The following is a 27,876-nucleotide window of genomic DNA, read 5'->3' on the forward strand; positions in this document are numbered from 1 at the left end:
TTTCTTAAGTGAATCCCAGTCTAAGTTCATGCCACTCTGGTTCAGAGAACCTCACTAGGGTCTCTGGAAGACTCTCTGCTGCTTCCTTAACACAGGACTGGTGTATATATTGATTGAGGTTCCTTATCTTCTTGTACACCAGCCTGCATTCATGGTCTCTAAGAGAAAAAGTTACAAGGGCTTACACAATCCCAGGGTAGAGTATTTATTTTTGGACAGAATATTATACATAAGTTCCTATTTTCTCCTCTATCTTGCTAAGCTGGCCTCAAGGAAATGAATGTACTCAGGTCCCTAGGAGATCCCGCCTACATGGTCCTGCTTTCTTTCTTGTCTTGGCCTCAGAAGTACTTGTTATAGGTACACCCAGTTTAAAGGAGCTAAAGAGCCTCCAATACCCTATCGCCTCCACAAAAAGCTTTATACTTCCAAACCCTCCCCAAAATACCTAAATCTAGTGATTCAAATATTTGAAAACCTAACTTTCCATTGTATCTCTCTAAGCTTAAAATCTTTTCAACATGCATACCAGAGGGAAGCAGCTAGGATGAGGAAGAAACAGATATGTCTGTGTTTTCTTCATATCAAGATAGTATATTTCTCTCTACATGTGGTAGTCTTCTTAAATGTAATCATATTAGATGTATATTTATATCACATTTAATGTAAAATAAGTTAATATACATTAGTATGTATATAAAATCACATTAAGATTTGTTTAAGATTTTTATATAATGACCTTCCAAATGTATTATTTTAGTTGAAGTGTGTATTATTTGAAGCGTGTATTATTATTCCCACTTCACTTATGAGAATACTGAGGTTTACATTAAAAACTGAAGTTGTTCAGATCTGCAAACTGATACCAGTTAAAGTCAGCCCTTAAATGAGGCTGCTTTGTCACCAAAGCCTTTCCACTGATTTGTTGAGTAGGTGATATGGCCTTTCTCAATTTTTAAAATCATTTAAATTTTTTATCATCAAATAAATATGGGAAATACTGAGCTCAACAAAGTTGAATGGGTTTATTTCCAGCAGAAAAAAAAATCTTTAATTCAGATTCAGATCCTTTAATGCACAAATGTTCACTATGAACTTTCAAGAGAGTCATATCCCAGGAAATAAAGTACTCCTTTCTGTCCCTCCCTCTTCCTCCCTCTCCTTTCCCCAACTATCTATCTGTTTAACTCTCCTTCCATCCTTTTACTGAACATCTGGATCACTGTCTAGGGAATGATGCTCTAAGCTATGAATCCAGTTTCTCAGGGTACTCTTTAATGCTGTTATGGGAAAATATTTTTAAGTAGCTGTTCTAGTTTGCTAGCTGCCAGAATGCAATATGCCAGAAACAGAATGGCTTTTAAAATAGGGAATTTAATAAGTTGCTAGTTTACAGTTCTAAGGCTGAGAAAATGTCCCAATTAGAACAAGTCTATAGAAATGTCCAATCAAAGGCATCCAGGGAAAGATACCTTGGTTCAAGAAGGCCGATGAAGTTCATGGTTTCTCTCTCAAGTGAGAAGGCACATGGTGAACATGGCATCATCTGCTAGCTCCTTCTCCTGACTTTCTGTTTCATGAAGCTCCCTGGGAGGCATGTTCCTTCTTCATCTCCAAAGGTCACTGGCTGGTGGACTCTGCTTCTTGTGGCTATGTCATTCTGCTCTGCTCTCTCTGAATATCCTTTCTCCAAGATGTTTCCTCTTTTATAGGACTCCAGAAACTTATCAAAACCCACCCAAATGGCTGGAGTCATGTCGTCACCTAATCCAGTTTAACAACCACTCTTGACTAAATCACATCATCCAGGGAGGTGATCTGATTACAGTTTCAAACATGCAGTATTGTATAGGATTATTCTACCTTTATGAAATGGGATTTTGATTAAAACATAATTTTCTAGGGTCCATACATCCTTTCAAAACAGCACAGTAGCTTTTATTGTGCAGTTAGTATTCTATTAGATGATTGACCTCTCAAAAACATATCTCTTTTCCTTCCTTGGTATTTCTTCCAAGCCATAGTTGATATTAGGTAAAATTAAGAGCTGAAATATTAGACTTGTTTTGAATCACTTGTGCATTTTCAGTGTGTTTAGGGTGTTGAGAATGATGAGACCTTTGCCCCCACTAGTTGCACATCTAAATCCTTACACTTCAGATCTTTCAAATCATTTGCACTTAAAATCCTTGAATTGTTTTGAAATCTGGACCATTCTATAACATCTCGAAATTTCCACCTATACTTGTAGTTTCTCATTATCTTAGGATTTCTCAATAAGTTAAGAAACAATTGATATCAACGATATATATTAATCCATGAATTAAGTAAAATGAGAAGAGTCTAGTGCAAAGGAAAAATGACTCTGACAATAAAGTTCCTGGATTCAAATCCTGCCTCCAATTTTAAACCCCCTTCAATTCAGTTTCTTCATCTATAGAACAGAAATAAAAATAGTATCTACTTATGGGTTTGTTGAAGAATTAAATAGTATAATATATGAAAAACACCCAAAAATAATATGAAAGTGATGATGATGATGACAGCGAAGAATCATTATTGTAATCTTTGTCCATCTTTTCTAGTAAGCAGACTACCTCATCTAGGCACTCTGAATCCCATGACCCAATTAAAACATGTGTCCACAGAAGGTTTTCATAGGTCATCTATTTATTCACCCTGAAGAAGGGGAGGCAAATTCTTTTAACAGAGTATATTTTCTGTCTTCCCTTCTAGAGAATGACAACCCTGCTTTTCAGTTTGGGAATGACTATTGAACACCAGACTGAACCTAGCTAGTTCCTCCTTGAAATTACCCATCAATAACCCTCTACCATTAGCCTAAATGGTTTCCTCACTTTGACATGCAGTTTGGCTTTCTTTCTCCTTTTGATACGCTCAATTCATTTTCTCTCAGGAGAACTTAACTTGCTCTGTCTTTATCCATGTTTCTCCTCATTTCTTGTCTCCCAAAAGAGGAATTACGGTCCTAAAGTGGGAGAGAAAACCTGTTTTTGTGCAAACTCAACGGGGTAAATGTTTTCAACTAAATTCACATAAAGAAAATAGTATGTAAGTACCTACTATGTTCCAAGGACAATATTAGGCATGATGAAAATACTTTCTTAGTTAAGTTTTTGGAATTTATTTTTCACTATACAATATACTATAGTATGCTATACTACAGACTGATGTATGTGCGTGATGTTGGTGGTTGTATTAGGAGAATGAGAAGATATATGATGATGCTTTTCATGTCCATCATGCTCTACTAAACATGCAAAGCAATCACAAACATCCTTTCCTCTTCCACAGCTGCACATCCTTGAGTTACCTGTGGAATTCATTTTCTATTGCAAATTTCCCTACATTTTCAGTAACCAAACTGAAAATCTAAAGGCCATTAATTAAAAAGTGAAATATATTCAGCTATTTAAAGATTTAAAATCTGTATAGCAAAGATACTAGAAATAAAATCAACAAATAAACAATAGACGTGAGAAAAGATCACAAAGCCGAGGACACAAAAGGTTATTTCCATCGTAGTCAAAAAAATCGACAAGCTGATAAAGATGAATAAACAACCAAATAAAAAAGACATGGATAGAAAGTTGACAGAACAAATCCAGATGGCCAAGAAATATGTGAAAATATGCTTGAATTCCCTAAAACACGCACACACAAAAGAAAATTAAAACAACAGATCTTGCGACACCCAGCACACTGGCAAAAGAGATCACACACATTGTTAGTGGAGATTCAAGAAAAGGGCACTCATGAATTGCTACCAAAAATGAATATTTTTACTGCTTTTTAAAATCAATCTACCATCATTTATATAAAGGAAAAAAAGTTTTAAAATTTTTGACCCATAAATTTCTTGGAGGAATTTAATGAAAGCATTTTCAAGTAAGAAGGCAGGATGCAAACATAGATTGATCTAATAATATTATTCTATCCTCTAAGTTAAAGACTTAATGGCTACCAGTGTATTTGAGGTGCCTAGGGATAATGGTTCAAATACGGAATCAAAGGGAGGTAAATCCAAAGGACATGAGAAAATTCAGAAGGAAAGAATATAAATTTTCTATACAGCTATCACAACTATGTATTTTCTCCACAAAATGTTTTGTAAACATTATTTAAATTATTATGTGTAAAGTTAAAATGAGTCTATCAAATATCTAATGGTGGCAAACCTTAAAAGGATTACAAAACTACAATATCTGGCATCTCACATTTTTAATATTAAAGTCTGTTTATACAAATATTTCTCCAACCATGAATTCATTCATCAAAATTGAAATATATAGTGGGTACATCTAGCCCATTTTCCCTGATTTGGCACAAATGTGACTATATATATTATTTAGCTACGTACTTATTGGGAAATTTTGGGCTAGATTATTTGGACCTACATACTAATTTAATAACACTGCAAAAAATATTGAATAGCATATTGGTATTCTGCAATATTTTATTTTATGACCTAAGTGGAGAGGAAATTGATATTTTACATTATTAATTAACCTATAAAAGGACATATTTTTGGTGAACTATACAGTATGTATGTTATGCCAGAGGGTAAAAAATATCAGCATTTTGATTATATTCCATATTACAGTGAATTATTCTGAATTATCCATCCTCAGCCTGAAAAAAGTTTCTATTATTTTTCCTATATAATATTTACAAGTAAAAATCTTCATATTCTTAATGAAAATTTGGGCCTACTTCTGAAACACGTTTTTTTTTTTCAGGTTTTGTATATTTAAATAATGACTGGTCAAAAATTCTTAATATTATACCCACAAAATTTTTACACCCACTAACTATGAGAAATATTGAATGCAAAAGAAGTAACATAGTTCAAAATTATTTTGAAAACCATCTAAATATTAACAGTTGAAATACTTTTTCAATAATGTACAAGCTCTTTTTTTTTGTTGACAAATTTAATGTTAATCCAATTTAGAACCAAATTTCACTTTTTAAATTCAAAATAACAAAGAGACCTTAATTTATAGAAACTGTGTGCAGCACTCACACTGCAACTAGCTTAGATGCCACTAAAAGGACACAACAGCTGGAAACAGGGACAAATGCCTGATATGGGCAGACTGAGATTGGGGTCCTGCCTGTTGTAAGGACCATCAGGACCCAGTCCTGGCTCCCATCACTGAGACTCCAGCTCCTAAGACTGCACACTGTGCTCCTGGAGCCCCTCAGCAACCCCAAGGCCACTTGTTCACAGTGGGCACTGTCCCCCTCTGCCTGTGCCTGCTATAGCTGGCCTTCAGGTCAGGGAGCTGCTCTATGTTTAAATAGGTGCTGACTGCACGGTTTACGCATTGTTCTTCCTGCTTTACAAGGACACTGTGTGCTGTCATATCAGAGCCCTTCCTGTCCTGACCTCCCAGAAGCCCTATTATGGGCTTCTCCAATTGTACATGGCCAATACTGATTGACTAAGGAACAATGTATGAATAATGATAATATTTTATGCACAAAATATTTTACATGTTCTTGTTATATGTTAACATGGAGATAACTGTAAGCAAAACAAAAATTTTCAAGGTGAAAGTTTGTATGGAATTTCTATGATATACAAGAGAATAAGAAAGATGTATATGACAATATCCATGGCTTTAAGACCGTCACCAACCACAAATGTAAAACTTCTAAGCATTCAACAGCTATAAATAAGCTTATATATTTTAAATTTTTATACGTGGTTTTATTATTATGTAAATTTCAAATAATGATATTCATATTTAAACAATTTTAATTACAAATTATTATAGCATGTGGCTTTAATTACAAAGTAAAGTGATTAGATTTGCTAGTTCAATGCAAAAATATAAGTTCAACTTGTGCAATAAACCTGTTGACTTCACAGAACAGAGTCAGGTTGTTTGCTGAATCATAACCCACCGGGGTATGCTAGAGGATATAATAAAGCACTGCGATCAAAGTGTGGTACGTCTCTGTTTCACGTATTTTTAGCTAAATACTGAGAATTTAGACTTTGAATGCACATGCCTTAATTTTTGTCTTTTTCAGTTTGTGAAATTTAAAACTATGTGCTTTAGAGCAAAATTCAAATCAAACGATTTTAAAGTACTTACTCGGGCAATTTAACAGATATAGGCAAAAGAGGAGAGGCGTAGATACTATGTGTTCAAATTCTGTTTGGGAAATAAGAGTTTAAAAAATTACAGTGGTGGGCTAAATATCATAATACATGTAAATATCTGATCCTTTGCTTTCATAGCATAACAAAAATCAGATTTAAGTAAGGTTTTCTTTTTTAAATCAGGCACTATTATATTTCAAGGTTATTTTTAAACACCAACATTTTCAAACATTTTAAAGTTCATGAAACCTACAGGAATTATAGACACAGTGAAATACGCTCCCTGATGGGTGTATCCTGTGAAGGACACCAGTCCTGAGCAGAGTGGTGGACAGTCACTTTCCTGAATATCACACAAAACAAGAAAATTTTGTGAGCCAAATTTTCTTTTTATTTTTTATTTATCATGAATAATTCTAATATTTCATTTGAACAAAACATAAAATAATAGTACAAAATATAATAGGCATTGAAAAATACACATGAGACTTCCGGAGAAGATGGCGGCTTAGTAAGACGCGTGGGTCTTAGTTCCTCCTTCAGAAAAGCAACTAAAGAAACAGAAACAATACGAAACAGCTCCCGGAGTCACGACAGAGACCAAAAAGACAGCGTACCCCATTCTGGAACGGCTGAACGGGCAGGGAGAAAACGTTGCGGTGAGATACCCGAGGGGCGCGCGTTTTCCCGGCTGGGGCGGCTGGCGACTGGGGTCCCCTCCATGCATGTGGCTCCCCGGTCTGACTGGGAACGTTGGATAGCGGGGCCCTCCCGTCACGCTTGGCGTCTGGGGCCAGCTGGGCAATTTGGAACGGCACTCCCCCAAGCCGCGGTGGCCAGCGATCCCCGCCTCCACGCGCGGTTTCCCGGGCCGACTGCCTCACAGACAGACGAGCGCCACGAGCGCCACCTATTGGGCAGGAAAAGAAAAACAGAGCCCAGAGATTTCACAGGAAAACCTTTCAACCAGCTGGGTCCCACACCCAGGGAAATCTGATCAAATGCCCAGACACCAGCAGAAAATAATGGATGACGCTCAGAAAATTGAAGATATGGCCCAGTCAAAGGAACAAACCAATAGTTCAAATGAGATACAGGAGCTGAGACAACTAATGCTGAATATACGAACAGAAATGGAAAAAGTCTTCAAAAACCAAATCAATAAATTGAGGGAGGACATGAAGAAGACATGGGCTGAACAAAAAGAAGAAATAGAAAATCTGAAAAAACAAATCACAGAACTTATGGGACTGAAGGACAAAGAAGAAAAAATGGAAAAAACAATGGATACCTACAATGGTAGATCAAAAGAGACAGAAGCTACAATTAGTGAACTGGAGGATGGAACATCTGAATTCCAAAAAGAAACAGAAACTATAGGGAAAAGAATGGAAAAACTTGAGCAGGGGATCAGGGAACTGAATGACAATATGAAGCGCACAAATATACATGTTGTGGGTGTCCCAGAAGGAGAAGAGAAGGGAAAAGGAGGAGAAAAACTAATGGAAGAAATTATCACTGAAAATTTCCCAACTCTTATGAAAGACCTAAATTTACAGATCCAAGAAGTGCAGCACACCCCAAAGAGAATAGACCCAAATAGGCGTTCTCCAAGACATTTACTAGTTAGAATGTCAGAGGTCAAAGAGAAAGAGAGGATCTTGAAAGCAGCAAGAGAAAAACAATCTGTCACATACAAGGGAAACCCAATAAGACTATGTGTAGATTTCTCAGCAGAAACCATGGAAGCTAGAAGACAGTGGGATGATATATTTAAATTACTAAAAGAGAAAAACTGCCAACCAAGACTCCTATATCCAGCAAAATTGTACTTCAAAAATGAGGGAGAAATTAAAACATTCTCAGACAAAAAGTCACTGAGAGAATTTGTGACCAAGAGACCAGCTCTGCAAGAAATACTAAAGGGAGCACTAGAGTCAGATACGAAAAGACAGACGAGAGAGGTATGGAGTGAAGCATAGAAAGAAGGAAAATCAGATATGATATATACAATACAAAAGCCAAAATGGTAGAGGAAAATATTATCCAAACAGTAATAACACTAAAAGTTAATGGACTGAATTTCCCAATCAAAAGACATAGAATGGCAGAATGGATTACGACCCAGCAATACCACTGCTAGGTATCTACTCAAAGGACTTAAGGGCAAAGACACAGACGGACATTTGCACACCAGTGTTTATAGCAGCATTATCTACAATTGCAAAGAGATGGAAACAGCCAAAATGTCCATCAACAGACGAGTGGCTAAACAAACTGTGGCGTATACCTACGATGGAATATTATGCAACTTTAAGACAGACTAAACTTATGAAGCACGTAATAACATGGATGGACCTAGAGAACATTATGCTTAGTGAGTCTAGCCCAAAACTAAAGGACAAATACTGTATGGTCCCACTGATGTGAACCGACATTCGAGAATCAGCTTGGAATATATCATTGGTAACAGAGACCAGCAGGAGTTAGAAACAGGGTAAGATATGGGTAATTGGAGCTGAAGGGATACAGACTGTGCAACAGGACTAGATACAAAAACTCAAAAATGGACAGCACAATAATACCTAAGTGTAATGTGTCTAGGTTGGAACACTGAATGAAGCTGCACCTGAAATATGGTTTTTTGTTTGTTTGTTTGTGTGTTTGTATCTTTTGTTTTTGTTTTTTCTTTTTCCTTTATATATATATATATTTTATTAGTATTATTATTTTAATTCTCTTCTCTATATTAACATTCTATATCTTTTTCTGCTGTTTTGCTAGTTCTTTTCCTAAATCGATGCAAATGTACTAAGAAATGATGATCATACATCTATATGATGATACTAAGAATTACTGAGTGCATGTGTAGAATGGAATGATTTCTAAATGCTGTGTTAATTTCTTTTCTTTTTTTTGATTAATAAAAAAAATTAAAAAAAAAAACAACGACAGTAGTTTTGAAACTACTATTAAAAAAAAAAAAAATACACATGAGAATGTTGACATGACTCACCAGGGAGACGTGTCCACAAGTCTCCACCTGACAGGAAGAGAGCACTATTATAAACAAGATTGTGATTAAATCTTACTCTGTAAGATTTGATTCAGTATGATGCCCTCAGAAATTAAACCTCTCTGGGGACACGTGTATATTTCGAGGCTGGCAATCCCGTTTCTGCTATGGAAACATTGGTCGAAGGCAAGGTTCCCGTGATGACTCCACCTACAGGCTCATTCTGAAACAAATCTCCAGAATGTCTCTCCCTTCTTTGACAATCTTCTTTCTTTCATTTCATTCCTTCGCTAGGTTCTGCAACATTAGTGAGTGACCTTTATCAAGTCACATAATCATTTCTGCAACTATGATACAGTATGGAGAGATTCATTTTCAGGAATATTTCTAAAGGATGTGACACACATTATGGATTAAAATTAACTTTTTCTTTAAAAACTAATATGGATAAATAAAATGCACATATTGGAAGATGAAATGGTTTCACTGAAAAGTGAAAAAAAAGACATTTGACTGAAAGTTCTTCAAAGGAGACTTTAGGAGGAAAGAAGAAGAAATGCGGAAGAGGAATCAGAAGATAAGGAGTGGCAAGAAAAGGAGAAAAGAGCACAGCAAAGGAGGCAGGGATAAGGCGGAACCACTGGTTCTGTTCTGTGTGTTATTCTCGTCAGGGTTTTCTTCAGAGCAACTTTGACATCCCTGTTCCTCAGGCTATAGATAAGGGGGTTCAGCATGGGCACCACATTTGTATAAAGCACTGAGAAAAACTTCTGACCCAAAGACCCAGCAGATGATGCATTAACATAAGTGGACAGTGCAGATTCATAGAAAAGGCCAACAGTAATTAAGTAGGAGCCACAGGTGCTGAAGGCATGGGACCAGCCCTGAGCTGATGACATGTGAAGGATATTGAAAAGAATCAAAGAATAAGAGATAAAGATAGGAACATTCAATAATATGATAACTATGCCCACAATAATTGAACCTACAAGCTCATTGGCATAGGTGCTGCTGCAGGAGAGCTGGAGCAGGGGGACGATGTCATGCATGTAGTGGTTGATGATGTTGGAATCACAAAACATCAGCCTGATCATGCACCCTGTGTGAGCCATCGCATCAGCAAACCCCATCATATATGAAGCAGACATCAGCAGAGAACACACCTGAAGCGACGTGGTGATGATGTGTAGTAGAGGCTTAGTGATGGCCACATAGCAAATGGTGGTCAGCACATAGCACTCAGCACTTCAGCAGAAGAAAAATAGCTGAGCTATGCATCCTGGAAAGGAGATGATATTCCTTTCTGAATTGAAGCTCATCAGTATTTTAGGGGAAATGACAGATAGCAGAGATCAATGAAGGACAGATTGAAGAGGAAAAAGTACATGGGGATGTGAAGGTGGGAATTCAGGCAAATAATTTTGATTGCAATTAAATTCCTCACCACAGTGACCACATAATTTACCAAGAATAGAAAAACAAGGGCAACTGAAGCTCAGGTTTGTCTGTTAATCCCCTAAGGAGAAAGTGAGTCACTAAAGAGACATTTTCTATGGCCATCCCCTGCACAGGCATAATCTGTAGGAAGAGGGTGGAACTGATGTTACTGATGCACCCTCAGTCTTTTCGCTGCAGAGGGAAAGCTGGATCTACTAGGTTACAAGTTCAAAGTTGTCTGAAGACACAGGGCAAGTCATTCTGAGGGGATTCCCCTGTCCTGAGAGTCCACATTGTTCTTCTCTCTCTTCTCTCTCTCTCCTCCACAGTTTCTGAGTCACTGTGCAGAGTAGAGAGCTGGTAGACCCACTAATGGCTCAGCATTTCCTCCCTCTGACATGGGCTTCTCCTAGTCACATATGAAGGTCTTGATTGTTCCCCTAGAATCCTTGACATATGTAGTTGTGTGCTTAGAAGGAAATAAGTAACAGATGATTCCTTTGCCTGAAGACCTCACTGATATAGGTAGGACTTGAGGGTCCTTAGTCTCCACTGTCCTGAGACCAAGAAAATCTCTGATACTGAAGGAAGCACTAGCTTTCAGCACTCTCCTCAGTCTCTGACATTCCAGAAGAGGTATTTTTAGGGGAAGAAGCTTTAATTTCTTCCTATGAATTTGTCCTCTTCAGTTGCAAAGAGGAAATCAACAACCTTATACATACCTTTCAAACAGTCTGTTGGCTTCAGTGGGAATGAACTTCATGTCCTGTACTTCTGGGAAGATTGATCCCAAGTGCAGAAAATTATCTTCTCCCACATGATTACCTCACAGGTGGATGAGCCCCTTGAGAGTAAAATTTACTGAGCCTGCGTTTACATCCTGTATCACAGAGCAGATTCCTCTGGGACTCAGTGATTTCTTCTCACTTTACATATCATCTGAGGAATGCCTAATTTTGAATGTTTCTGATATGTGCAATGGCAAAGTATAAAATATGGCAACCAGGCCCTGAGTCTGAGGTTTTTCGTATTTCCCCCTTGCCTGAGAGAAGGTGGTAGCCAGTGAATGGTCATCTACTGACCATCTTGGAAAACTGATTAAATGGAGCCTGCATTGAGGAAGCAGGGCTGGTAAGGGGGCAAGACAAAATACTCTTTTGGTGACATCATTTGAAATCCTGGGTCGAAGGTCACTTGAATCCAGGGAAACAATTCGAAATTTTACCTAAAGAAAACAACTTTATTTTATTTAATGACTTTTTCCAAGTGCCAATTTTATTCACAGAATGTTGGTTCTCTAATTGTGGCTTTGATGTGCACTTTCTATGGGTATGTATTTGATTGCATTATATCGCACCAATCTGCAAAAATAGTGGCTTGCATTTATAAATTCTCCTTTCCTTGGAAAAAGATAAGCAAGAATTCTTACTTAAATCCACTGAAAAAGTAAAAAAGCAAATTTAAATTGGTAAAAAAAATACATGATTTATAATTTTAGGCTACACCTCCTTTTGTTATTCTAATTATATGGCTAGTTGAGAGCACTAATATTCTGTGCTTTACACGTCTCTCAGATACACATCTTTGATGTATCTAAGAAACACAGTGTTCAATTATTTAAATCACATTTCCTCAGAATTTTTGATTACTTGGTATTGGAAGCAATGAAAAGCATTCCATCCTCTGCTAACTAATATATTTGCATATGTGCTAGGGTTAGTTATTATAATTTTCAGCCTTTGTATGTCTAAAAATGTTTACTTTTTCTTAGTTGTTAGAAATTGGTGGCATTCACGGACCCAAAAGTGTCAGAAGTTTATTTGAATTTTTCTTTTCTGAATTTCGTTTGTGTATTTCCCTCAGCTTCTCTGGCTTTCTAAGATTTTTAGTAAATAAAATTGGATTTAATAAAAGACAGAGGTTTAAAAAAAATTTTTTTTTGGAAACACCAAAATCTTTTACTGCCTTAAACTACTGATTCATTTAGCACAGTATTATTCTCTGATGGTGGCATGAGACAGATTAGATGCCCCAGTGCTGTCAATATTAGAGATTAGAGACGTGTTACCAAAACACATGCTTGTTCCGTAATATTTCCCAATGGCTCTTCTAAACAATAAATTGTTCAAAATATTGAGATGGAAAAACTTTATGATTACACATTTAATTTTTGTAAACTATATATAGTAAAATGTACACTTTTAAGTAAATACTTATCCAATTTACGCTAAGAACATAATGCAGACTCTTTCCATCATGCAAGTAAGTTTCATCTTGTTTTATTGCAGTGAATCTCACAGTCTAGCCTCAGGCAAACATTAATAGATGTTCCATCACTGCATATTCATTTCTGCCTATTCTTGACTCTGGAATCATAAAACATTTTCTTCTGGGTTAGACTTCTTTCCCTTAGCATACTATTTTTCATGTCTTAGTAATTGTTTTTATGTTGTTGCTAAAAATAAGCCTTTTTAAATTAACATATGAAGATTTGTTTATTCATTCCCTAGTTGTTATACACTTGGGTTATATCAGATTTTGACCATAATTACTAAAGCCAATGTTAGTATGTGTGTGCAGTAATTTTAGAGGTGTTTATTTTTTGATTTTATTCATTTTCCTTGAGTAATAATTAAGAGTTAATTGTAGGATCATATGGTAAATATACATTTCATTTTTTAGAATCTTTCAAACTATTACCCAAAGTGAGTCACTATTTTACATTCCAGTACATTCCTTACTTATAGGTAAGTTGAAATTTTTCATACCTTCTCCAACCCTTGGTATTAGCAGGTTTTTTTTAACCCTCTAGTAGACATGAAGATGGGAAATGGAATCTCACTTTTTATAGGAATATGTGTGTGTTTCAATTTCCTCTTACTCAAAAGCAGTTTATAGAGAATAAAATTCACATTCTTAAAGTTCTATAATTTTTGTCCAGCATAAGCAGTAAAGCTGATATTAAGTAAAGTCTGACTACCACAGATATGAAAATTTTCTTCATACTTCGTTATAGACAAACCCTCCTCCCACTCCCAGCTTTGGAGGCGACATGTCTGATTTCTGTTGCTATAGTTTTGTCTTTTCTAAGATGTTCTATAAGAAACGGATTCTTATAGAATGCAGTGTTTCAGTATTACTTCTTCCTGTTAGCACAATGAATATGGATTCATCCGTATTGTTGCATGTATTGGGAATTCATTCCTCTTTATTGTGGCATGTGCTTCAGTTTATGAATGCAATATTGCTTATTCTTTAACCAGCAGAAAAATTATTAAACACAAAATAAACCAAATAAAAATAAAAATAAGTTCACACAGAGTTTGTGTGAACTAAAATATTTGTAAATATCTTGGATTGGGACTTAGTAAGAAACTGCAAAGAATTTTCTAGATGAGCCATATTAAATTGCATTTCCAGCAGTAATGTATGGGGATGCCAGTTGCTCCATAGTCTAACCAGCACTAGGTATAGTCAGTTTTATTTTTTTCTAACTTTGATCATTCAAATAGATTTATAATGAGATCTCTTTGAAGTTTCAATTTGCATTGCCCTAATGAATAATGAAATGTGACCTTGAGAAGTTCTTCATGTATTGTTGTTTTTTTCATCTCCTTCCACCTATCTTTAGACATGTCACCCAACAGGGAACGTTCACGTTCGAACTACATGTAGTATCATGGTTCAGAATCTCCGTATATATATGAATGTGGCAGAAGAGAAAGGAAATGGGTGATAAGATTTATCAAGCGCTTTTCACTTGCCAGACCTGGTCCAAATACTTTATGTGAATTAACTCATTTAATACCTACAACAACCCTTGGGATAGCTCATTTTTAGCCTCATTTAGTAGATAGGGAACAAAGGTTCAGAGGAGTTCTATAACACATCCAAAATTATAGATAGGAAGTTGAGAAATGTGCATTAAATAAGCCTATTTATGAACTTCATTATAGCATTTTGAGTTGGAATCCACTAGCACATACAGTGTTAAAACAGTAATACAATAATTTATTCATGTAATCCCAGTAGAATGTAGAAAACCACTTGAAATGGTAAGTTACTTTATACCCTAGGACCTTTTACAGAGATGTGTTTTAGGATCTAAGGGATACTGAAGTGAGCCAGCAGCCTTTTGCTGGGAATTAGGCATTCCTCATAGACAGAGCTGAAATTAATCATGCTAATCAACAATAAATGTGAATGATCTTAACCCATGTGACACAAAAACAAATATATACAATCTGACACCATATAAAAGACCTAAATATATGTTATCCTTGAAAGATACCTGAAACAAAGTGATTCAGAAAACGATAAATAAAAAGGGATGGATAAAGTTATTAAAAGAGACAGAAAAGTGCAGAGCAGTGATAGAAAACAGATGGAGGAGTAAGTAGAAATTAAGCTGAAAGAAAAAAGATTTGCCAAAGATACACATATTTTAATGCAAAAACTGAAATTCATGATAAAGATATGACACAAAATTTGTACACTGACAACAGAATATCCACATTAATAAAGCATAAAAAATAAGCAAGAAGACAGAAGAAAATATAATGTTATTAAACATTTTAATACACCACTTTCCATATAAGACACCAACACACCATAACTATAAAGGAATATCAATATAATGAGTAAGAATAACATCCAGGACAACTTTCAGTCACTGAAGTTTTATTTTGTCTCATTGCTCTCTACCCCTTTGGGTCAAGAAGATTTTCTCAACCCCATGATGCCAAGACCTGGCTCATCCCTGGGAGTCCTGTCACATGTTGCCAGGAAGATTTTACATGGGAGGTCATGTCCCATGTACAGCAGAGGGCAGAGAGTTCACCTGCTGAGTTGGCTTAGACAGAGAGGCCACATCTAAGCAACAAAAGAGGTTCTCTGGGGGTGACTCTTAGACATAAATTAAGTTGGCTTATCTTCTCCTTTGCAGAAATAAGTTTCATAGCAGTGAAACCAAGATTGTGGAATCAGCCTATTGAATTGGCTCTCCCTACCACTTGTGAGAATATCAGGATTCCCCTAGATGGGGAAGTTTAACATTTCTTCCTTTCTCCCCAAATCCCTACGTTGTCTTTGGAAATACTTTTTTATTCTCTGTCCAAGTTGCTCTGGGATGTATCGGGGCATCACACTAACCTGGGCAAACCAACAAGATCTCACACGGTATTCAAGATTCCATGTAATTACGGTATTCAAATAAACTGATCATACAAGTCAAATTAGATAATATGATACCCAAAATATAAATTTTGCACCAAATAAACATCTTTTCCTTTGGTCTCACAGAGAAGTTGAAGTTTTAAAATACGAATTATACCATTCTTTACCCTGTATTCTGGTTTACAGATCAGATTCTTTCATATCTCTATTCAAAATGTGATCAATTTTTCAACAGTTGCTGTTTGGGATAATGCCCACTTTCATCGCTCCAGTGCTCTAACTCTGAGACTCAGGTGTCAAATAAATACCTGAAATTCCAGGGAATGACCAAGTTATACACAAATAGCTCATTATCTCAGAATTTAGAAATAATAATTACATCTCCTGAATATGTGACTGCTGAAGGGCTTACAATCTAGGACCCTTTACAATAGGTCCAAATCTGATAACCCATGCTCTCAACTTCAGTTGTCCAAGTTTGTATATTACAGTTAGCCCATATGAGTGAGGCATGATAATATTTGTCTTTTTGTTTCTGATATTTCATTCAACGCACTGCCCTCCAGGTTTATTTACCTAGTTTCATGCCTCACAATTTCATTCCTGCTTGCAGCCCATCAGTAGTTCAACATATATAGTTACCCTGTTCCTCAGTTGTTGCATCCTTAGGCCATCTCCATCCATTGCCACCATAAACACCAGTGTGCAAATGTCCATTTGAGTCCCCACTCTCAGTTCCTCCAGATATAGATCATATGGCAACCCCACTCCTAACCTGCTGGGAAACCACCACACTGCCCTCTAGAGGGGCTGTACCTCTTAACTTCCCTACCAACAGTGAAAAGATATATCTCTTTCTCCATGTTTTCTCTAGCACTTGTTTCTCTCTGTTCATTCTCTTTTACTGTCTGCTCATTTTTAAACAGTTTTATTAACATAAGAGACAATCAAACCTAAGTAAATAATCATGCCTTCACCACCTTAATCTATATGAAGACATTTCCTTTTCTTTGCAAAGAATCCATACCACTTTTCCTGCTTGCTGATGTTTAGTTTTGGCATAATGCCTTTGTTACATTCAGTGGAAGCATATTACAATGTTACTGTTGACTTTAGACCCTAGCTGACAGGTCTCAGGGGATGAAATTCAGGCCCCAACCCCCCTCCCCACCCTGCACCAATGGCCGAAACTCATGGTCCACTGACCTGTGACCCTTTCCCTTCCCCTTTCTCCATCCCACAACTTGTGATGCCTCTTGTCAAATGCTGCTCGGAACAAGAAACCACATCAAAGAAGGACTTATAGCATGAACTCCACCAATACAGAGCAAACAGGTCAAAAGAGGTGCAAAAATGAGTTGTCAAACGCAGAATTCAGGACCAATAAGGGAAGGCGAACTTCAGAGCATAAAAGGAGAAACACGTTGCAACACAGGTGGACATTTTCTTCAGGCTCTTGAAGAAATTGTTCCTTTACCCTCTTCACCTCCTACCTCTTCCCCCTCCCTGTCTTCCTCTTTCCCCTACCTCCTTTATAATAAACCCCTTTTAACCTCAGCTCACTGCGCAGTTATGAGTGTTAGACCGAACCCCCAACTGTTCGAACATTTATTTGGTGCTCAAATAGGTTCTGTCCTCATTCTCTACACTGTAGCTTGAACATCCCTCCTTTCACTTCATGAAAGAGAGAGAGTCTCGTCTCTTCTCTCTCTCTCTCTCTCTCTCTCTCTCTCTCTCTCTCTCTCTCTCTCTCTCTCTCTCTCTCTTTCTCTTTCTCTCACATGGGGATGCCCACCTCTGCCCACCTCAATCCCCACTGAGTTTTCTTGTTCTTTCCCACTTCTCTCACTCTCTCTCTTCCCTGGCCATGGGGGCAATACAATTTATTCCTCCTAAAGACACTCCCTTGGGCTGTCTGTTACACCACCTCAAAATCTAGATCTACAATACAACACCAAACCAAAGAAACTTTTATTTAACTCAATGATGGTTTGGTCCCAGTACCCTCTGGGCAACCAAGACCATTGGCCTGAAAATGGTACTTCTGATCTTAAAATTCTTACTGACCTTAATAACTTCCTGTGACAATCTGCAAAATGGGATGAAGTTCCCTATGTCCGAGCTTTCTGGACGCTGTGTGCTAAGCCCTGGTTCTGTTCTTCTCTAACTACCTACCAAATCCTCCTCCTCTTCAAAGAAAAACCAAAACCTCCCACCTCTTCCCCGTTTTCACTTCCTCTCACCAATTCCTTAGACCTGGTCGATCATCCCCCCATGACCCCTCTTCAACCCTCGGCCCTCTTCCATCAGCCTCCCCCTCCCCCACCCTCCCCACTTTCCACTTCCTCATCCTCAATAACATCCCCTTCTATTGGTATGTTTCACTCTTAGGAAAGTAGCAGGATGGAAAGGCATAACCAGGGTTCGAGTTTCTTTTTCTTTCTGACATCTCACAAATCAAACAGCATTTAGGTTCCTTTTCCACCGACCCTACTCAATATCATAAAAAAATGTAAATATCTAACTCAAATCTGTGATCTCACCTATCAGGATGCCGTCGTACTCCTTACTTCCTCTACCTCTCCAAATGAAAAAAAACACATTTAAGTAGCAGCCACCACTCATGCAGATGAACTTGTTTGCCACTGACCCCAAATTTACTTACAAGGTTCTGCTGCAGTCCCCAGAGTTAGCAATCATCCTAAATGCTTTCAAATTTGCTTGGTTGCAAAAACATGTCACAAACCCTTCCTGATTTAAAATGTCATCGGGGCTCTCCTACTTATTTTGCTTTATAGGACCACTTATTTATTTATTTATTTATTTTTACTTATCCTAGCACCCTTGTTCTGTAAGCTTGTCAATCAATTGTTACACTGCACAGTCACTTCACTAACTCAAAAGACAGTTCATAACATATTATTCTTGAGTTCTTTTGGGAACAGCATGTTAGGTTACCAAAGACTTGTAAGGAAAGAACTGGATGAAGTAGCGCCTCATTGCCATCACATCAAAAATCCTGCCTTCATCCCTGAAGCCCCTTAACACTGTCCCTGTCCAGCAGGAAGTAGTTAAGAATGATAAATGGCACCCCACTTCCTTCCCTTAAATCTATATTAAACAAAAGGCAGGGATGACAGATCACAGAGGATGAAACTCAGGCCCCCACCACCCTCTCGCACTGCAGCAATGACCAAAATTTGTGGTTCACTGGCCTGAGACCTTTGCCCTCCCTCCTCTTCCTTGCCACAACTCATGATGCCTCTTGCCAAATGCTGTCCAGGGCAAGGACCTACATCAACAAAGAACTTATAGCACAAACTCTGCCATTAAAGAGCAAGCAGGTCAGACCAGGCACAAAGAAGAAACAAGTTGCCAAATGCAGAATTCAGGACAAGTAAGGGATGGCAAACTTCAGAGCATAAGGGGAGAAATACATTACAACTCAGGTAGACATTTTCTTCAAGTTCTTGGAGAAGGTGTTCCTTTACCATTTCCTCCTTCCTCCCCCTATCTGCTTCCCACCATCCTCTTCTTCCTTCCTCCTTTATAATAAGTTCCTTTAAATCTCATCTCACTGAATGATTATGAGTACTGGACCAAACCCCATTTGTTCTAACACAAGCTTGATTTGACTCGTTTTGTTTTTTTTTTTTTTCCTGTATACCATCCCATTTCTGACACCTTGAAATATTGACAGTTAGAATGGTTTTTAAAGATTAAATTTGAAGTTCTATGAAATAGTAACTCAAGATTTCTCTCTTTATGATCAAGAGATGGCCCTACAAGAAAAAACTAAAGGGAGTTCACCCAGAAAAAAAAAAAAAAAAGACAGGAGAGAGAAGTCTGGAGGGGGCACAGAATTGAAAAGTGCCAGAAAGAGTAGCTTAAATGATAAAAAGAGAAAGAGGTAACAGAATATATATATATTTGACAAATAAAATAAAAAAGGTAAGATGGTGGATTCAAGAAATGCCTTTTCAGTAATAACTTTGAATGTTAATGGATAAAATTTACCAATTAGAAGGTACAGATTGGCAGAATGGATAAGAAAAATAATCCAGCTATATGCTGCTTATAAGAGACTCATTTTAGACACAAGGATACAAATAGTTTGAAAGTGAAGGGATGGAAAAAGTTTTTCCATGCAATTTGTAACCCAAAGAAAGCAAGAGTAGCTATACTAATATGAGACAAAATAGACTTTAAGTGAAAAAATATCATAAGAGACAAAGAAGGACACTATATATTAATTAAAGGGACAAATCTCAAAGAAAATATAACAAAAATGAATGTTTATGCTCCCAATCAAGGAGCTCTAAAGTACATGAGACAGACACTGATGAAACTGAAGGGAGTGATAGATATTTCAACAATAATAGTAAGAGATTTCAATACACCACTCTGCTCTATAGACAGAGCAACCAGATAGGATATCAGCGAGAAAACAGAGAAGTTAAACAACTTAAAAATTGAATTAGACCTAACAGATATATACAGATCATAGCACCCCAATACACCAGGATACAGAATATTCTCTACTGCTCAAGGAGCATTCTCCAAGAAAGATCATATACTGGCTCACAAAACAGGTCTTTATGAATTTAAAAACATTGAAATTATTCAAAGCACTTGCTCTGATCATAACAGAATGATGTGGGATATCAAGAACCACCAAAGAACAAGAATATTCACAAATAAATGAAAATAAATAACACACTCTTAAACAACCAGTGGGTCAAAGAAGAAAGTGGTAACGAAATCAGTAGCTATCTGGAGATGAATGAAAATGAGAATACAACTTACCAGAACTTATGGAATGTGAAAAAGGCTGTGCTGAGAGGAAATTTATAGCCCTAAATGCCTATATTAAAAAAAAAAGAAAGAAAGAGCGAAAATTGAGGACTTAACTGCTCATCTGGAGGAACTGGACAAAGAATGACAAACTAACTTCGAAGCAAATAGAAGAAGAGGAATAAAAAAAGATTAAAACAGAGTTAAATGAATGGGGTGAGGGGAAAAACAATAGAAAGAATCAATAAAACCAAAAGTTGGTTCTTTGGAAATTCAATAAAATTTATGGGCAACTAGCAAGACTGACAAAGAAAAAAAAGAGAGAATGCAAGTAAACAAAATCAGAAATGTGTATTACCACAGGCCATGGAGAAATAAAAAAAAAAATCATAAGAGGATACTATGAACAACTATATTTCAACAAGCTAGACAACTTAGATGAAATGGAGAAATTCCTGGAAGCACACAAACAAGCTACACTGACTCCGGAAGAAATACAAACTCTCAACAAAGCAATCAAAAGTAAAGAGATTCAATCAGTCATCAAAAATCTTCCTAAAAAGAAAAGCCCAGTGCCACATGGCTTCAGAGGGGAATTTTATCAAACATTCCAGAAAGAACTAACACCAATCCTGCTCAGATTTTTCCAAAAAAAATTGAGAAAACAAGAACTCTATTTACCTTATTTTATGAAACTAATACCATTTAATACCGAAACCACGTAAAGATGCTATAAGAAAGAAAAACTACAAGCCAATCTCCCTAATGAATACAGATGCAAAAATTCTCAGCAAAATATTAGCAAATCAAATCCAACAAAACATTAAAAGTATCATACACCATGACCAAGTGGGGTTTATACCAGGAATGCAAGGATGGTTCAACACCAGAAAATCAATACAATACAGCCCATTAACAAATTGAAAGGGAAAAATCACATGATCATCTCAATTGATGCAGAAAAAGCATTATACAAAATTCAACATCCTTTTCTGATATAAACACTCCAAAAGATAGGAATCAAAGGTAACAACCTCAATATGATAAAGAGAATATATGAAAAATCAATAGCCAGCATCATACTCAATGAGGAGAGTGAGAGCTTTCCCTAAAAGATCAGAATGAGACAAAGATGCCCACTGACACCACTATTATTCAACATAGTGCTAGAAGTTCTAGCTAGAGCAATCAGGCAAGACAAAGAAATAAAAGGCATCCAAATTGGAATAGAAGTAAAATTTTCATTGTTTGCAGATAACATGATATTATCATTGAAAGATCCTGAGAAATCTACAGCAACATTACTTGAGCTAATAAATTCAGCAGGGTGTTGGAATATAGAATTAATGCACAAATATCAGTAATGTTTCTATGCATAAACAATGACCTAATTGGGTCACTTAAGGAAAAAATTCCATTCAAAATAGCAAAGTATAAAGTATGTAGGAATGAACTTAACTAGGGATGTAAAGGAACTGTACTCAGAACACTACATAACATTGCTAAAAGTAATCAAAGAACCTCTACATAGGTGGAAAAATATTCCCTGCTCATGGATAGAAAGGCTAAATATATTAAGATGTCAATTCACCCAAATTAATCTACAAAAGAACACAGTACCAATCAAAATTCCAACAACCTGCTTTGAAGACATGGAAAAGCCAGTTATCAAATTCATCTGGAAGGGAAAGAGACCCCAAATAGCTAAAAGCATCCTAAAAAAGGAGAATGAAGAGGGAGGATTAAGACTCCCCAATTTTGAAAACTATTACAAAGCCATCATACTGGCACACAGATAGAAGCATTGACCAATGGAATTGAATCCAAAGTGCAGAAATAAATCTTCAAATCTATGGTCAACTGATTTTTGACAAGGCCTCCAAATCCACTGAACTGGGACAAAGTAGTATTTTCAATAATTGGGCATGGAAGAACTGCATATCAATAGTGGAAAAAAAAATGAAAGAGGACCCCTATCTTACACTCTATACAAAAATTAACTCAAAGTTAATCAAATACCTAAATATAAGAACTAGCACCATTAAGCTTCTAGAAGAAAATGGAGGGAAACATCTTCAAGAATGAATAATAGGCGGTAGCTTCCTAAACTTTACACCCAAAGCACAAGTAACAAAAGAAAAAATAGATAAATGGTAACTGCTTAAAATCAAATGCTTCTGCACCTCAAAAATCTTTGTTGAAAAGGTGAGAAGGCAGCCAACTCAATGGGAGAAAATATTGGGAAATCACATATCAGACAAAGGTTTGATATCCTATATACGTAAAGAAATCATACAACTCAACAACAAAAGAACAAACAACTCAATTATAAAATGGGTTAAAATGTGCATTAGGTATTTTTATGAAGAACAAATGCAGATGGCTCAAAATCACATAAAGAGAAGCTGGTTTTCATTGGCTATAAGGGAAACATAATGAGATACCACCTTACACTTATAAGATTGGCTGCTATTATAAAACAGGAAACTATAAATGTTGGAGAGGATGTGGAGAAAATGGGACAGTTATTCACTGCTGATGGGAATCTATAATGGTACAGCTGCTATGGAAGACAGTTTGGCAGTACCTTAGGAAACTAAATATCAAGTTGCCCTATGACCCAGCAATAGCACTACTTGTTATATACCCTGAAGAGCTGAAAGCAATAATACAAACAGACATTTGCACACTGACATTCATACAAGTGTTATTCCCAATTGCCAAAAGATGAAAACAAACAGTATTAGTTAGGGTTCTCTAGAGAAACAGAAACAACAGGAAATATTCATAAATAAAAAATTTATAAGTGTCTCACATAACTGTGGGAATGTAGAGTCCAAAATCTGTAGGGCAGGTTGTGAAGATGATTATTCTGATGGAGGAGGATCTAGACAAACTCCAGAGGAGAGGCTTGCTAGCTGAAGGAGGAGGAGAACCTGTCTCTTCTGAATCTTCTTTAAAAGGCTTCCCATGATTAGATTAAATGTCACTCATTAAAGAAGACACTACCCTTGGCTGAATACAAATGGAATCATCTGAAGATTTGGCCAATGTGATCATGATTTAATTCTATGAAATGTCCTTGTAGCAACAGACAGACCAGCACTTGTCCAACCAAACAGGGACCACCACATGGCCTAGTTGACACATGAACCTGATAATGACAGTCCACCCCTTGTCAACTTGACAGCTATAATGATCATCTTAAATCATAGCTAATTTCTAAATAGAGAACAATAAGACACATTTTATTCTCACCTAATGATACTTAACTGTCCTGCATACAATTGAAAGCTCATTAAATCTCTCCAGAATAGGGTGCAAGTCCTTGGGTAATATTCACTCTTAAACTTGATATCTTACAACTTAAATAGTATAACATGAACAAAACAGCATTACAGTCCTTATTTCTGTAGCTCGATCATATAGTCATAGTTTATATTTATCACTACCTTCTTCCACTAACCATTTCATGTTCCCTTTACCCTCAGCAAGCACTTCAGCTGGCTGTGGTTCTTTGCCTGGTTGGGTGACCCAAACCTTCATTCCTGAAGTTTCAGACCCATTGGTAGTCCTTCCAGGATTGGATTTTTGCAGTTTTCCATTGATTTTAAACACAAAGCATGGTAGTACCAAAAGATGCCCTAGAGGATCCCCTATATTCCAGAAAAACTCTTTTTTACCTCCATTGTGTAGTTGCAGTCCTATTTCCCCCTGTTGGTCAGGGTCAATCACCTCAACCAGTAATGTAAACCCCTTCTTGGTTTGTTGATCCAGGGGCATGAGTAGCCCAAAGTCACCAGGTGGCAATATTAGATGCCAGTTCAATGGGATCATTGTTGTTTCTCCTGGTGGAAGCAATCTCCATTTTGGAACTAAAACCTGTAGACCAGCAGAGCTCAGGGTCGCAGAGACAGGAAGTAAAAATTTTCCTGGTTGATCACTAGGGGTAATAGTCAGTGGTGCCACTCCCCTTTCCACCCCTTGGTTCCTGGACCCTTGGGTCCTGACTATGGGAGAAACCACACCATACAGTAGACCCTGGTTCAGAGAATACACAGCTTCCTGGAGACCATTACTCGCATCCTTCAAGGTATTGCCACCTAGTTGACACCGTAATTGAGTTTTCTACCAATCCAGCTGTTTCTGGATGATGGGAAACATGGTAAAACCAGAGAATTCCATGAGCATGTGCTCATGATAGGCAACTCAGGTCTCATGGTAGCTTGGTGGCCCAAGGCTAAGCATTCAGTCTCTACTAAGGCCCAGTAGCAGGCCAAAAGCTGTTTCTCAAAATGAGAGTAGTTATCTGCAGCAGATGGTAAGGCTTTTCTCCAAAATCCTAAGGGTCTGCATTGTGATTCTCCTATAGGGGCCTGCCAAAGATTCCAAATAACATCTCTATTTGCCATTGACACTTCCAGCACCATTAGTTCTGCTGAATCATATGTTCCAAGCAGGAGAGCAGCTTGTAGAGCAGCCTGGACCTGTTGCAGAGCCTCCTCTTTTTCAGGTCCCCACACAAAATTAACAGCTTTTCTGGTCACTTGTTAAATGGGCCAGAGTAGCACAACAAAATGAGGAATATGTTGTTGCCAAAATCCAAAGAGACCAACTAGGCATTGTGCCTCTTTGTGGTTGTAGGGGGGGTCAGATGACACAACTTATCCTTCACCTGAGAAGGGATATCTCGACACACCACACCCCACTGGACACCTATAAATTGCACTGCTGGCATGCAAATGCCTTAGCAGTAAGTCCAGAGTATTTACTACTTCTTGCTTACTAGGTCCAATCAACATGATATCATCAATATAATGGACCAGTGTGATGTCTTGTGGTAGGAAGAAACAATCAAGGTCTCTACGGACAAGATTATGACATACAACTGGGGAGTTTAATATACCTGAGGTAGGAAAGTATATTGCTGACCTTGCCAGCTGAAAGCAAACTGTCTCTGGTGGTCCTTACTAACAGCTATTGAGAAAAAAGTATTTGCCAGATCAATAGCTGCATACCAGATACCAGAGGATATACTGATTTGCTCAAGGAATTATACCACATCCAGAACAAAAAGGAACAAAGTTGTGAGGCATGCAACTATTTTACTATATATATATATATATATATATATATAATACATAATATATATTAAATATATATAATATTAAATATATATATATAATACATAATATATATTAAATATATATAATATTAAATATATATATATATATATATATATATATAGAGAGAGAGAGAGAGAGAGAGAGAACCTAATATTTAGAGATAAGAACAAAGCTGATCAGGTTGGGGTTAAAATAATTCAAAATACAGGTCTAAGGAAGACATCTATATTTTAGAACTGCACATACTCTTTGAGATCAAAGAAGAAAGACTTATTTGGTCTGGAACCAAAATTTTCTATAGCATATAATCTAACTCAACCTATCTGTATAGCTCATTTGAACAACTGAAGCACAGTGAGTCCAGAATAAGAAAGAGGTCTGTGATAGTCAGATTCAGGTATCAACTCGGCTAGGTGAAGGTGCTAGGTTCTACTGCTGGGGACATGAGCCAATGGCATGTGAACTTCATCTATTGCTGATTACATCTGCAGTCGGCTAGGAGGTGTGCCTGCTGCAATGAATGATGTTTGATTTAATTGGCTGGTGCTTAAATGAGAGACTCAAAGTAGCACAGCCTAAACAGTTTAGCATACCTCATCTCAGCACTCACAGCTCAGCCCAGGCCTTTGGAGATGCAGAAAGGAATCACCCAGGGAAAGTTGTTGGAACTCAGAGGTCTAGAGAGAAGGCCCACAGATATCACCCTGTGCCTTCTCATGTAAAAAAGAACCTCAGTTGAAAGTTAGCTGCCTTTCCTCTGAAGAACTAATGAAATAAATCCCCTTTTATTAAAAACCAATATATCTCTAGTGTGTTGTAGTCTGGCAACTATCAAACTAGAACAAGGTCCTTTAATGCTATATAGCTTAATGTAATGCCTGGATACATCCTAGGGTATAGTAAGCCAATAATCAAAATGTATTGGCAAAGTTCCTTGAGGGATGGGAGAAAAAATATGGAATTATTAAACCTTATCATCAGGGAACCCTTGATACTATGTCAAACTTTAGGGACACCCAAGATAATAGATCATGCCCTTGATCTTGAGACTTACTCTTGTGAAGCTTATGTAGGTAGTGGAGAAGCTTAACCTACCTACAGCCATGCCTAAGAGTTATTTCTGGAGGACCTCTTTTGTTGCTCTGATGTGGCCTCACTCTCTATAAGGCCAAATCTGCAAGTGAAATAATTGCCCTCTCCCCTACATGGGACATGACATCCAGGGATAAAAGTCTCCCTACAACATGGGAGATGACTCCCAGGGATTAATCTGGCCCTGGTACTGTGGGATTAACAAGTCCACCCTGAACAAAAGGGGGAAAAGAAGTGTAAATAATAAGGTATCAGTGGTAGAAAGAGTTCAAATAGAGTTGAGAGGCTACTCTGGAGGGTGCTTTTATGCAGCTGTCATTAGACATTACTACCTATCATAACCTGCCAAACCTCAACTTGGACCATTCCAACCAATCCTAAAGAACACCCAGGTCATTATGTAAGATTCCAATAGGGTTCCATGCACCAGAGCAATTTCCAGAAACCTACAACCTCCAGATGAGTCCTTGGACCAGATAAGTTCTGAAATATGATGGAATATTATGTACCAGTAAGAGAAAATGATGTTCTGAAACACATGACAATGTGGATAACCTTAAGGGCATAATGCTGAGAGAAATAAGTCAGCCACAAAAGGACAGATACTATATGATTTTGTTACTATGACTCTGGTAAAGGTAATCTCAGAGGTTACACAGTAGACTATAGCAGACTTAGAGGTACACAAAAGTGAGAGATGGAGGAGAGACTACCCAAAGTGGTTGAATCTAAATGCAATGCAACAGACAGAAGTGATGATAACTAATTAGAGGGTTTGTTAAGTAACATGTTCATATTGAAGGTGAAGATGATTGAAAGATGTGTATTGCCACGTATTCCAATGATTAAATTTATGGTTATAAATAAGTTTTCATATGAAATATTTCACTGGTTTGATAATGGACGAAGAGTTAACAGTAGAGGTATATGAGGGAAAACTAAAAATGTATGCTATGACCAGTAATTAACAGGAAGACATCCACAGCACCACAGCACTACCAAGGGCAACTAACGGTGTGGGGATGGACAAGGGATAAGGAGTAGTTTTGATTCAATAGTTGATGACATTATGCTCGCTGGCTCTTTGTCATTATGGACCA

The 27,876-nt window shown here is 37.2% G+C and overlaps 2 pseudogenes; both read right to left on the reverse strand.

Moving 5' to 3' along the window:
* The window catches only part of LOC143645015 (uncharacterized), a 37,658-nt pseudogene that overhangs the window by 8,765 nt on the left and 1,017 nt on the right, over window positions 1–27,876 (reverse strand).
* On the reverse strand, window positions 9,689–10,712 carry LOC143643826 (olfactory receptor 8C8-like; annotated as a pseudogene).

Source organism: Tamandua tetradactyla, chromosome 8 (assembly GCF_023851605.1).
Source record: "Tamandua tetradactyla isolate mTamTet1 chromosome 8, mTamTet1.pri, whole genome shotgun sequence".
In the NCBI taxonomy this organism is placed as follows: Eukaryota; Metazoa; Chordata; class Mammalia; order Pilosa; family Myrmecophagidae; genus Tamandua; species Tamandua tetradactyla.